Here is an 11472-nt window from a genome sequence, read left to right as displayed (position 1 = left end):
GTGGAACGGTTTGAGTTGGAGGTGAAATTGGAAGGTTGGATAGCGACACCTTCCACTAGACCAGGTTGCTCAAAGCCCCATCCAGCCCAGCCTTGAACACTTTCGGGAATTAGGCATCCAGAGCTTCCCTGAGCAGCCTGTTCTGGTGCCTCACCACTCTCACAGTAAAGAATTTCTTGCTAATATCTGATCTAAATCTACCTCTCTTCAGTTTGAAGCCATTCCTCCTTGTCGTGTCACTCCATGCCCTTGTGAAAGGTCCCTCTCTGGCTCTGTTGTAGCCCCTTTACACTGGGATGTGCTGTCAGGTCTCCACAGAGTTTCCTCCAAGCTGAACAGCCCCATCACTCCTGGCCTTGTTCACAAGAGAGGTGCTGCATCTCCTCTGATCAGCTTTGTGACCCTCATCTGGCCTCATTCGAATGGATCCGTGTGTGTGCTGTGTTGGGCTCCCCCCAGCACTCAGGTGAGGTCTCACCAGAGCAGAGCAGAGCCAAGGAGCAGAAACCCTTCCCTCATCCTGCTGGCCACTCTGCTTTTGATGCAGCCCAGGATTAACCTGAGCTTCCTCTTTTAGCCTTGAACTCCTCAAGGGCACTAACCTGTGGTCCTCCCATTTCTGCAAGAGTGACTTTTCTTGGGCTGTGTACTTGTTGCCATACAACAATATCAAACATGTCTGTCTATCACAGCATAACAATATTTAAGTGAGGAATCTGTGAAACACGATAGGACTTCAGGAACTGGTGAAATAATAATCAAAACCAATCACACTCATATGGAGCTAAAGGAGATGAGATCTTTCCAGTGGTAAAATGGAGTAGATTTTGAAGAGGGGAGAAACATCTGGTAGCTTCTCAGTAAAATGAGATTAAACCAGTTTGACACTTTTGAATAAATCCAGGTGAAATTGGAAGCTGTTAAGAGATGGGGCTTTGGTTCATTCATCTGATCTGTTAGTTCAGGCTAAAAGTAAAGATCCTGTGAGCTAAAGAGATCAAACTCAGATTTTTTTACTTGGTAATAACCTGGGTCTCATCCAACAATGATGGTTATTCCCTCAATAATGAAATGAATTCTGGTGCAGCAGTAGCATCCAAAATCATACAGATCTGTCTGTAAAAACATGTTCACAGCATGGCTGCTTTTCCCCAGTTTGAATAGGGGTTATTACAGCTGTCAACAAGTTCTAAACCACTGGAGACTTAACTTAAATACATCTGCAGTCGATTTTCTATGTTCAGTTTATAAATATTCCTTGTGCTTGCTAAAAATGCCTTTTTTTTATTGTCCAATCTCCACAGATCGAGTTAAACTGTGTTTGACCCTTCTGGGTATTTCATGCTAGAGACCAAACACAAGAAGAGCCATAGCGTTCAAGTTACTGGAACCAACACAAAACCTTCTGAAGACTAAGAAATGTAAATTAATATACATGAACCAACAATTGCTGAAAATTAATTCCAGACTAATGCAAGTGCATAGTCAGAACTGTAGGAGCAGAACAAGCTGAAGTGGCTAATAGAAAGAAGGATGGTAGACAAGGAGACAGATGGAAGCAGAATTCTGTGAATGAAGATACTGGAATGATGATTTTAAGACTAGAGTAGAATTTCTTCATTCCCTTTAGTGCAAACTACATGAAACCCTTCACTTCATGAGGATCCTGCTTGATGCAGCTGTAAAGTTATTTTGGTCACAACAGGTATGTGTAACCCACTGCAGAACATGAACTTTTTGTCTTGTCCAAGTCACCCTGTAGCCACTGTGCCTGAGCCCGAGCAGAGGGCAGCAGTCCATGGAAGGTATGAGAATGAGTAAGTGTGGGTGTTTCTCTGGCTGCAGGCTATAATTAAATCTTATTGGGTGACCAATAAGACTTCATGCTTATTCTCCCTCCACCCCAAGAAATTGCCTTCTCTGTATGAAATACTCATGCAAAATTTCTTTCAAGATTATGTAATTTGTGAGTAATTTTTCTTGGTACTTCTGTTTGGAGCTGGTTAGTGCTGGGAATTGAAGCAATTACGGAATTCTGACAGATGCATCTGTTCAAGGCTCAGATGCTATCAGAACATTTCTGTATTTCCAGACAGGACTTTGAAAATGGGTGGCTTCTTTCTCCTTCTTCATTTACTCAATCTCCTTGCTGTGGTGAAGAGCTTGGCATATTTGCATTTCTTGGAATGCAAGTTCACTGTAAGAGCTACCTTTTTTTGCTTATGTTGTTGTAACTAAGGTGGATACCTAGACAGAGCTACTGATTTTATTGTTGTTAAATGCCATGACCTTATTTTCCAACTTTACAATTTCTGTGCATTCCTGAACTTTTTTTTTTCTAGAATGAGGAACTTCTTGTTTCATTTGCATTGCCCTATTAAGATGACTACTGTGAAACATCTTTTAATGATTTAAATCTCATAGTGGCGAATATGAAAAGGATGAAGCAGGAATTTCTAAAATTTTGACAGCTTTAAACCAGGAAATAAAGGCACCCAAGAAGAGGTTGGAATTGAGCAGTCTTTTCTTTTAACCCTTCTCAAAATGCACCTTCCCTCAGCAAAATGCTGTTTTCAGACTTGGACAATCAGCAATTGGCAGGGCAGTGGTGTGATGTTGGAATAACCTGAAATGGTTGGCTGAACTCCAGGGTATAAAAAATAAATCACTTGATGAAGCCTGCCTCTTGTGCAGAAGCAGGCATCATTCTGAGCCATCTTAAGCTGCAGAGCTATAAAACATGTCCCTGGTTCCTGGTCACAGCTGCCTCAGGAGCAATGTCAGTGACAGTGTGTGCAGTGTAAGACTGACCCTTGCTGTCCATGGATATGCTACAGGTGACAAAGAGCCTGGTCTCTCAAATGACTATTTGTCATTAATTAGTAATAGTCTTCTACCTACACAGGTAGATAGATGGAGCAAGTCTGGTGTATAAACTGAAATTCAAAAGATGATCTATTCTTGTGTTTCACTCATCATCATGAGAAGCAGCAGAGCCTGGTAAATGTTTGGACAAGGCGTGGTAGGGAGCCTGAAGAACTAGAAGAATAATTATATAAAACTGCAGTTACTCAGAATCAGAGATGCTTCAAGCTCTGAAGCAAGAGGCCACTTACATAAAAAGCCATAATCGTTGTGTTTATATCACTGGGTGTGTGAAGGAATAAAAAACCCACTGTCCTTTATGTGGGCATTTTATTGAGAAGCTGGGTGGTTAAATTAATTTTTAAAAGAAGTAGGGCAGTGCAGCTGGATATTTTCAATACTGATCACAATGAACTCTGCAAATGTTTTCAGAATTATTTTAATGAATGTCAAAAAAACAGCCTAATGTCTGAACAACAGCAAAAACATTATCATATATATATGTAAAGCATGAACTGGAATTATATTAAGGAGTTAAAAATATTATGTAACACATCATGAAAGTTCATCCTGATGATATATTGTATTTTTAAAGTGTACCAAGGGATGTTTAGCAATATTTTTGTCTCTATTCCAGCAGGAACATTGTGAAATAATTTGTCTCTTATTAATGCATAATTAGGGACTTAAAGCCACTAGCTATTATGTTCTTTGCAGTTAGATAGTACAGCATATTTAAAAAGGTACCTATCTTGGGGCAAAGTTGTAATTCCTGGTGAATCCAGGCAGTAATTTAAAGTTGTTTGGGTTTGAGGGACACAGGCAACACACAGGCTGTGGTGTAGCCAGTGGCTACATATCCTGTGGCAGCCCCAACAGCTACACCTGTAGGCATTTCTCCCTCTCGGGTTTTCTGTGCTTGAAATGATCCCCGAGGTATTAGAAAGTCTCTTTTTCCCAGCCCCATGACTGAAGAAAAAGTCAAGATTCATTGGTTCTGATTTTCAAGGTTGTTTATTTTCTTATCTATAACATTCTCTGACCAGAGATCTCTGACAGATCTCTGCTGAGATCTATCTGGCAGGTCGATTTGTGGCACACTGACTGCCCTTGGGTCAGTCAGTTGTGTTAACTTTTAATACTAAGAACTACATGTACTTTATTTACAATAATTTTCCCATACCTATCACCTATGTTAGACAGTCTGTTTCTACTCTAAACCAATCCAAAAGTGTCACCATCACAGCAGAAGATGGAGGACAAGAAGAAGAAGAAGGAGGACAGGACACGCCCAGATTCTTCCATCTTGCCTCTTGAACCCCCATTCTAAATCCCCAAAATTCTACTTTTTCACCCTGTGACAAATTAACTGTCATTCTACTCAAACCCTTGTGGCTTGTAAATGTTCACACAAAGTTGGTAATTGTTTCCATGGGTTAAAATCGAAGGCACAGGTGTCTTTGACTCCGTGACAAGGTCTCTGAGCCCTCTGCCAGGGTCTCGAGTCATCCAGGGCAGTCAGAGGAATGTCCTGGGTTCCGACAAGTCCCCTTCTTTGTTCTGCTTTCTGTGTAAGGCTGGGATTATGCTGTCCATTTTTGTATAATTTTATCTCGGATTTCACATGGTGATTTTTAAATATACTATCAATATGTTTACCTCTTTTTCTTACTCTATAGAGTCAGTGGTGTTCAGCCAATGATATCCATAATTGCAAGTCAGATAACTAGGATGGAAGGATGGAAAGGTGAGGCTAACTCATTATTTTAAAAATTACAATCCTCACACCAGTTTGTGACAGTGTTTTGTGTTTTTCTCTGATTTTGATTATATGTTTCACAGACATTTCCTAGTTGTTCCTTGCTGAAGACAGCAAAATGTTTTCACAAGGCACTGCAATCTTCAGGCTTATCATGAGAAGATGGTGATGATAGGTTGTACTAGGAGAGGTTTGGATTGATTACTAGGAAATGTTTTTTTCATGGAAGGGGTTGTCAGGCTGGAACAGGCTGCCCAGAAAAGTGGTGGAGTTACCAAATGTGGAAGTATGTAAAAGAGTAGATGTGGTGCTTAGAGACGTGGCTTAGTGGTGGACTTGGCAGTGCTGTGTTAATGGTTGGATTTGATGAACTTATAGGTACTTTCCAATATCAATGATTCTATTCTATGAATCTCAAGATTAATTGCCACATACTAAATTCCACATGACTTCATAACAAAAAGTACTGCTTGCTAATAAAAGCCCAAATAATTTGGCATCTAAGATAGGTGGAATTTATGACTGAATATTATAGGTTGGAAATGTCAGTAAGAATGAGGACAGCCTGTAATTATAGACTGTAGAGAAGCACAGTACAGCAAGATGTCTGATCTACAAAAGAAGGAGAGGATCCACATAGCTAGCAAATTCCATTTAGCAGGGTTTTTGGTTGGTTGCTTGCTTGCTTTGTAAACGAAAGATTGTCTCTTTAGACTGTAGGAACATGTGATAAAGCCTTGTGAAAATGCATCAGAGACACAGATAAGTTCTTCCACTCAGTTCTGTATATTTTCTTCAAGATGCAGATAAGTTCTTCCACTCAGTTCTGTATATTTTCTCTGTCATCCATGTTCTCTGTTTCTCTTCAGTCTCTTCTGCATCTACTCTAATTTCTCATTAGGTGGTGCAATTGCTTCTTAATCTTCAAACACCGGAAAAAGTACTCCTAAACAAAATGCACTTTTGGATTGACCTCTAAACTCCAAGCCTAATTTAGTGGAATTTAACATCCTTTCTTTCATCTCCTTGAAGATACTGATCTCTACAGTGATTCACCCTGCCCAGATGAGGTGGTAAAACAAAGAAGCCACTTTGTTCAGGTAACTTTTATTTTCTATGCAAGAACTCTTAAGGCAGGATAAACACTATCGAAGAGCCAACTGCCAAACCCAAAGATTTTTTTATGAAAATACATAACAAATACAGAGCTAGAGCTAATAATCTACTGGGCTCACTGGCCATGGTAAGATGTCCTAAGGCTCTTTGCTTGTCAGAAGAGAACATGAGGGAGATGGGAAGAGGCTGACTTCCATTGCTCTGTGGAGCAGGGATGCCCTCAGTACTGCTGAGCTGCTCTCTTCTGATCTCCTGATTGTTTTGTCTTTCATATCAGAATTCTCCTCTAACCTTTATGCTCCTAAGTGTTAGATATCTGGTGAGGCTTTCATGTACTTCTTCCCACATAAATAGTTTTCTCAATAAATGTGAGTGAAATTCACTCACCTGTATCAAACTTGGCTTTGAATGAGAGGCAGTGGAACCCCTGGATGAAAAGCTGCTCTGCCTTTTTACATGCTGTTCCTCCACCAGAGGAATGTAACCTGTACCTCAGATGAAGCTCAGTCTCTTTACTCAGAACCATGGCTCAAGCCCACTTCACTCCTGCAATTACAGTCAGCTGCCTGTCTCCACCCTTCCTCTCTAGATGGTGACTGCTGAATATCTCTCTAGTCCTGCCCCAGCTCAAGCATCTTCTGTGTGTTTTTGTCAGTGCCAAGTCCATGTCCCATGGCTTCTGCTTTCCCTAGCTTAGGGCAGGTCCCTGGCTCCCAATTTTGTTCTTTTGTGTATAAGATTGGGGTGGTTTTCAAGAATGCTGATGTGCAGAATGAGGCTTACTGATGGTCATTCCTGGCTTCCTTTCTTCCTCTGGGGAGCAGCTGGATCCCTCACAAGTGATGTCCAGGACAGGGAATGGACATCTCCCATACAGCCACTGAAGAAGTCAGGCTTTGTAGAGCTGCTGCCTACTACAGCCAGCCACAAGCACCCATCCTGGTGGAAGGCCAAGAGGACTCACACTTAGGTTGGGTAATCTCCCTTCCCTGACTTAGTCACTAAGAGTGAGGGAAAAACATGGAGATTGGCAGGTACACAGCAAGGACTGGTGAGATAAGCGTAGTCTCCAAGAGAGCTCTACCCATGGTAGAGTGTGGTCACTCTTTAGATGCTTCAAAGCCCTCTGTAAAAATGCAGATGAATATTCCTACATTAAACCCTTGTAGGAATTGCTTTAACAGTATTTACAGCCTCCCACCGGACTCTGTACTTGTGTGCAATGAGCTAATAGCCACCTCTAGTGGGAAAAGAGCCCATGTCCCTTTCCTCCAGACCTGGAATTTCAGCTACAACTACTGCATTTCCATTGCACCCTCTTGTAATAGAGCTAAGTTACAATAGCTGCCAGGTGCTCAAATCTCCAGGATGACAGCAGAAGTAACCAGCAATCATCTACCTTTCAAAAGGAGAAAGGAGTGCATAATGAGTACAAATGCATTTCAGGGGAAATGTAAACATCAAGAAACATAACATATACACTGGATTTACTTGAAATTACACACATTTACCTAAAGTTGCCTAAGTTTTCTTAGCTAAAACTGATTTTCAAGAATGCTTGTTGCCTTCAGCTTTCCTCAAGGCTGGAGAAGTTCAGGCTGTATTGCTCAGAAATGTCAGGATCCTCAGGCTGAGCTTTTGATTCTTCAGGCAAACACCTATCACAGTGTCCTGATTACAGGAGTATTTCTCTACATAGCATTCAGCATTGAAAAAAAGAGAATGGAGCTGCATTGAAAATCAACATCTAAAACATCTAAAATTTTTCAAGACTTGCGCTTTAGACTTTTGTGTTCCAACCTCTCAAGATTGGGAAAAAATCCACAGAAAATATCTAGGGCCAAAATGTAAGAAAAAAGGTTAAATGGGGATTTAAGTACTGCTCTTTATGGTGCAGTCAAACATGAGCCGTGCTGGCCTAAGTGAGCTCTGCAGTTTTGACTCAGTAACCTCCCCTGTAAAAAAGGGATCTCAGGTTTTTACCTTTCCTATAAAGGCATGGAAACAAATTCTATTGTTAGATGCTGCTGTATTTCTTTCTAGAACCAGACTTTGTTTCCTATTATCTCAAAAGTTGAAGTAACTGATAGAATATTTTCAGCTGTTTACTTCAATACATGTTATTATCAACTATTTTGTATGGAAACTATTTCAGTTATTTTGGAATCCTAAAACAACGGGGGTCGGGCTGTCTAAGTAAAAAACACACTGGAGCTGGGTGCCCATCTCCAGAGGGTCCCCAGAGGTGCTGCCATGTAAGTGAAACGTTACTGCAAAGCCCTCTGCAGGCCTACCCAGGCAGATCCTATTTTCTGAGCAGGCTTTGCTTGTGGCTGGTACCCCCCTCTTGTGGACTTTTGCTAAATTACACACCAGAACTCCTGTATTTTGTCTCTGAATCAGTCTCTCAGCCGTGCTTCTGCCCTGCCTGCTAGTTTGCAATAGAAATGGACCAAAGCTAGATGGGAGGATTTCGGTAGAGAAATTTAATTTATTTTAAACTTAATCACTAATTTCGGCTTATTTGGACTTCTCAATCCATGCCTTCAGCTTTTTCTGCTTTTTCAGTCTTATTGTAATTGGTTGATGCAGCATTTTAAAAAAAAACTTACAGATACTTGAGGCTCAACTCACGCTTTACATATTTTTAGCATCACAGATCTTCAAAGTTCTCTTGGAACTTTAATCAATACAAAATGAGGGACTGGTACCTGTGAAATTCACTAAACGTGCATATCCATGAAAGTGCTGTAGCAAGAGATATTAAAGCAGTAATTTTTGGATATATATGTGAGCACAGCAAGTAGGAAGAGTAAAATTATTTCACTGTGGTATATGGTATTGGTGCTGATGATGCCAGAATGGCCTGTGGAAATTGGTGTTCTCAAGGACAAAAATCAACCTTAATAACTGAAAAAAAAAAAAAAAAAAAAGAGGTCTATACCTGATTTCTTAGACTTGAGAAAATGCATTTCACTACAATATTTATAATATTGATTGTGTTGAATTTGTCAAATAAATGACTGAGAAGTGACTGGATGTAGCAAAGAAACACCTCTGGAAAAAAAGTTCTGTGTGCCAATAGGTTTCTTACTCAAACAGCAGTGGCTGCCAACAGATCCAGAGTCATTCAAATGAAGAATAAGGCCCAAATATTTAGTGCTGAGTGTGATTGATGCCCAGAACCGATCTCTGGTGAGATGATAGAGACGTTGGTTTTTTTGTCTGTAAATCAGGTGTTACGTACATATTTTAGTCAACCACAAGCAATGCTTTTGTTCAACACAAGTAATTGGGTTAAATACAGAGGTAACTGGTTGACATAAGATGATTTGTGTTACATGTGACAGTTTAAATTACTGTGTCCCCTCCTGGAACTCAGTTCTATGAATTTGTATTCTCTCGTGGTTTCAAAACCATCTGTTTATCAGCTGGAAAATTGTGCTAGGAAAGTAGAGCTAATGAATGAAGTAGTCACCCTTGCACTCCTCAGATACCATGTGAGCATGTATAAAATGCCGAGGGAAGCTAATTAAATGAAGTATCAGGAAAAATCCCAAATACAAAACCAAAGTACTTGGCAGTAGTGGAGTCAACTGTAGATGTCAGATTTGATGGTAAAAGCAGTGAGTGTTACAACAACCTATTTGAAAATGCTAGCTGAAAACCTTAAAGCAGTATGCAGCTTTGCCTTGCAGAGGGAAAAATTAGTTTGTTACTTCTTGATAGCTGACATAATGAAATGAAGATGACTCTACTAGTGTAATGATTAGGAGAGAGGAGGGACTCTTTCCTCCATGAGCATATATCTGAGCTGAGCTTGTGAAGAGAATTCCCAAAATTACAGTGACAGCAAGAAGATGAAAAAAAAAAGGCAAGTCTGAAGTGTCTGAAACAAATGCATCAGTGTGGTGGTGCATCCCACTTTCACCCAAAGTCTCACTGTGGTCTGGGAAATGTTCCTTAGGCCTTGACCTTGAGGAGCAGCACCTGAACTCAGGTCCTCTTGAGTTTGTCAGAAACACTGAGGGTTCCCAGGAACTAGTGCTGTCTAATAAGCTCCTGCTTTTTTAACAAACAGCACTGGAAATTTATTTTTCTTGTCTGAATAACAACACAAAGGAAATAATATTTTCATTATCAAATTTTCAAATAAAGTTACTGATGTGAATTGCAGCCAGGATGGAAAATTACTCTGACTAAAGCCAACTCTCTTACAACCCTACATAGAGCAGTCTAAAGTGAGACCCTTGGAACTCTCCTGGACTGCAGCAGCTGCAAACAGCCAAATCCCTCTCAGTGGGGCTGCTCAGAGCCAGCAAACTCTGAAATTTGCTAAACTCAGAGGACAGCTGAATGATGTGGCTGATACCCCCACACCTTAAGGCTCAATCCTTCACCTGTTTAGGTGATGCAAAGGCAGACATGAGTAATTCACTGAATTCAAGGGGAATTTTTTCACGGATATACATTGTACAGACTCCTTTATGTCTGTGCACATGCAAGTGTGAATATGCTATAGCAAATGTACTATGAATATTGCTCTCCTAGATTCTTAAGTACTTCAGATTTGTAAGCAAGCAAGGCCTGTAAGTAAGTCACTGTTGTGGTATTGTAAATTTTATAACAAATTTTTTATAAATCTTATATTAATCCTTGACAAAGGATTTAACTTAAGTAATTGATTAAGTGCTGTTAAGTGCTGTTAAGGTTAAGTGCTAAGTGCTGTTAAGGTTAAGTGCTCATAAGATTAAGTGCTGTTGGGCCCTTAGGCATTACCTGTTGGTCAAGTCCAGGCTCTGTTTAGTGAGGAGACAGGAAGGTTCCATATTCCTTTTCATCCTTATCCTTCCCTATCCTTTTCTCACCACCCCTCCCTCAGCCTGTACATAGTTAGTTTTGGGTTTATTTCGGTTTGGATTGATTGATTTATTTTGGATTTTTGGTTGCTGTTTCTCTGTGTGCTTTAACCACCGGTAGGTAATAGAGTGAAAACTTGCCAACAAACTTTGTCATGCTTTTGCTTTTATATTAAATCTGATTTTGCCAATAATACTCCTTTGAAGCTGATTCTTTCAGTGACCTTAAAACACAGAGGGACAAAGAGGAACCTAGAAAAGGAGGCGTCTTCTGTTTTATTATCTACAGCAACCTTTTCATCTGTTCTCCATTTTGACAGTCTGACAGGTGTGAAGAATCATAAAATCATAAAATGGTTTGGGTTGTAAGGGACTTTGAAAGATCATCTCATCTTGCCCTGGGTCAGGTTGATCAAAGCCCCATCCAACCTGACTTTAAAGACTTCCAGTGATGGAGCATCCACAGCTTCTCAGGATAAGCATCTCACCATCACTGTAAAATAACTTCTTCCTTATGTCTAATCTAAATTTACCCTTTTTTAGTTTAAAACCCTTGCTTTTTGTCCTGTCACTACACTCCTAGTAAAGAGCCAATCTCCCTCTTTCATATGAGTGCCCTTTAATTATGGAAATGCTGTAATGAGATCTCCTCAGAGTCAATTTTCTCAGCCTTTCTTTACAGCAGAGGTGCTCCAGCCCCCTGACCACCCTTGCTGCCCTCTTTCTGACCTGTTCCAACAGTTTCATGTCTTTCTTGTTCTTTCTTGTACATCCAGAGCTGGATGCAGCTGAAGGTGGGACCTCACTAGAGTGGAGGTAGAAAAAACCCTCCTCTATCACAACCTGCAGGACACACTTCCTTTGATATAGACC

Source organism: Camarhynchus parvulus, chromosome 2, assembly GCF_901933205.1.
Source record: "Camarhynchus parvulus chromosome 2, STF_HiC, whole genome shotgun sequence".
Classification (NCBI taxonomy): domain Eukaryota; kingdom Metazoa; phylum Chordata; class Aves; order Passeriformes; family Thraupidae; genus Camarhynchus; species Camarhynchus parvulus.
Note: the sequence above shows the minus strand (reverse complement) of the source record.